Below are 2,827 nucleotides of genomic sequence, written 5' to 3'. Positions count from 1 at the left end.
GGGGACGGGGGGAGGGGGGAGGGTGCAAATTCGCCGGGAAAAAAAGATCACCGTTGGGGTTAGAGGGATGGCCGGGGGGCCATGGCAGCACGGCAGTGGGCGCGGTGGCTATTAAGGTGAGGGCGGGGCGGCGATAGGTCTATGGTGGCTAGGTGGGTCTGGAAGTTGAAGAAGGCATGTGGCTGTTCATTATCGATCAGGCAGCTAAACCCATCAACTGACCTAAATAAAAATTTTAGTCGACTGGTTTCTAATTGGTCAGCCATGCGAAGCGCACTTGTAAGCAGAAGAAGGCATAATTATATTGCGGCATGCAACTGATCACTTTAACATAAAAAATTCTGCAATCAGTGGCCCTCTCAACTCACAAACACTCAACATCTAAAAAAAGTCACAACCGCTCGTTTTTTTAACACAAAGCAGATGCAAGCCTCGTATACACGCGCATATACTCAACCCTGTGAACACACACACACACACACCCTATCCCTATGAGCATCTTCGAAAGACTGACCGACATATCATCTTAAAATTTACGAAATCACCGTATGCATCTCGTCGTCCACGGGAACGTCTCTAACCATCCCCGCACAATCGCTCGGTTTTGAAAGAAAAGAAAACACAAACAATCAGCAGAACAAGAGCTAGTGCCTAGTGCCCATGCAATCGATCAAACCCTAGGGACTAGATCAAACGAAGAGTTACTAGGGATGGCACCCGCAGGGTTTGGGTATGGGTGGAGCCACCCCATACCCTTACCCATCATCCCAAACCTTACCCATTATCCGTACCCATACCCGTTGACGGGTAAAAAAATTTCCATACCTGTCACTCATCAGGGTAAATGGGTACCAGTGGGTAAAATTATCCAGATTTACAACACATCAATTTGAGCATTACATAGTCATAAACAACAACTTATAAAAATAATTTTTAAACAGCAACACATCATGACATCAACGCATACTTGTTCGTGGGCTAGCTATTGTGGTGCACTGGCCTAACATGAATGCATGATAAGGTCTTGTTAGGGTGGTCTGATTTATGTACATATAATATGTTTAATATATTGGTAAGTAATATATAAGCTCTATTTGTCGGAATATTGTCGTCGAAGTTACCGTCCGTAGCGAAGATGAGTAGTCGACGAAGATGAGCGGTGGTGATGTTGATGTTGCGCCGTACCTAAATAGCCGAAACACAATAGGACACGGGAAACCACAACTCAAATTCTCGAACCCAAAGTCGAATGGTGGTATGGAGGATGTGTCGTGGGGGTTTGGCAGGCGAAGGTGGTGGTGGTCAAAGTGGGTGGAATGTGGAGGCGTAGGTGGTGGTGGTGGATAACTGCAGAAAATGCAGTTTCGTCAGAGGGAGCCGGATGATCCGGGCACGTCCGGATGATCCGGGTCAGGGTCCGGATGATCTGGGCAGGTCAATCGCGCTCGGGAACTGCTCAAGGTGAACTCGAAAATGGCGAGAAATTCGAAGATTTCGCGGATTTTTGATGGATTTCGAGGGGGACAAGGTGGGTGTCGGTGTCAAAACCGGCGGATCTCGGGTAGGGGGTCCCGAACTGTGCGTCTAGGCGGATGGTAACAGGAGACAAAGGACACGATGTTTTACCTAGGTTCGGGCCCTCTTGATGGAGGTAAAACCCTACGTCCTGCTTGATTGATATTGATGATGTGGGTATTACAAGAGTAGATCTACCACGAGATCAAGGAGGCTAAACCCTAGAAGCTAGCCTATGGTATGATTGTTGTTCGTCCTATGGACTAAAGCCATCCGGTTTATATAGACACCGGAGAGGGCTAGGGTTACACAGAGTCGGTTACAATGGTAGGAGATCTACATATCCGTATTGCCAAGCTTGCCTTCCACGCCAAGGAAAGTCCCATCCGGACACGGGACGAAGTCTTCAATCTTGTATCTTCATAGTCTTGGAGTCCGGCCGATGATGATAGTTCGGCTATCCGGACACCCCCTAGTCCAGGACTCCCTCAGTAGCCCCCGAACCAGGCTTCAATGACGACGAATCCGGCGCGTATGTTGTCTTCAGCGTTTGTGAGGCGGGTTCTCCTCCATGCTCCATGTGTTTGCCGAATAGTGTCCGGTTTCCTTATAAATGTTGCGCTCCTTGGCTTCCACGCCCAATAATGGCCCTCTTCCACGTGTCGTATGAATGCGAAAAGCCAGGGTATTTTTACTTTTTACCCCCCTAGCTGCGCGAATAAGCCGCCTATAAGAGAGGCGGGGATCCAGATCCGAATCACACCATCCTCCTTCCGCAAGTATTCATCGAAGTGCATCTGACAAAAATCCAGTCCAACATGGACAGTCGACGCGGCTCCTCTTCTCGCGCTCCCAGTCCTCAGCCAGGAGACTGGAGGAGATGCTCAGTTCCGCATAGCGAGTTAGTGACGCTCCAAGCAGAGGGATACCTTCCCCCAGCCTTTATGGTTCCGGTTCGAGCCGGACTGGCCACCTACAAGGGTGGGAAGCAGGCGAAGAGCGTCCCCAATCCCTCCAAAGGAGAGCGGGTATGCTTCGTTCCCTACCTAATAAGGGGACTCGGATTTCCCATACATCCTTTTCTCCGGGGGCTCCTGGAGTTCTATGGACTCCAACTTCACCACCTCACACCTGCCTCCATTTTGCACATCGCGGGCTTTGTAGCTCTTTGTGAGCTGTTCTTGGGCATCGAGCCCCATTTTGCGTTGTGGAAGAGATTGTTTTGCCTCGTACCCCGTTCTCACGAGGGGTCGATATATCAAGTGGGCGGAGCCGAAATATGGCGCATCGCCGGGACCGGATATCTATCCGG

Source organism: Triticum aestivum, chromosome 3B (genome assembly GCF_018294505.1).
Source record: "Triticum aestivum cultivar Chinese Spring chromosome 3B, IWGSC CS RefSeq v2.1, whole genome shotgun sequence".
Lineage (NCBI taxonomy): Eukaryota > Viridiplantae > Streptophyta > Magnoliopsida > Poales > Poaceae > Triticum > Triticum aestivum.
Note: the sequence above shows the minus strand (reverse complement) of the source record.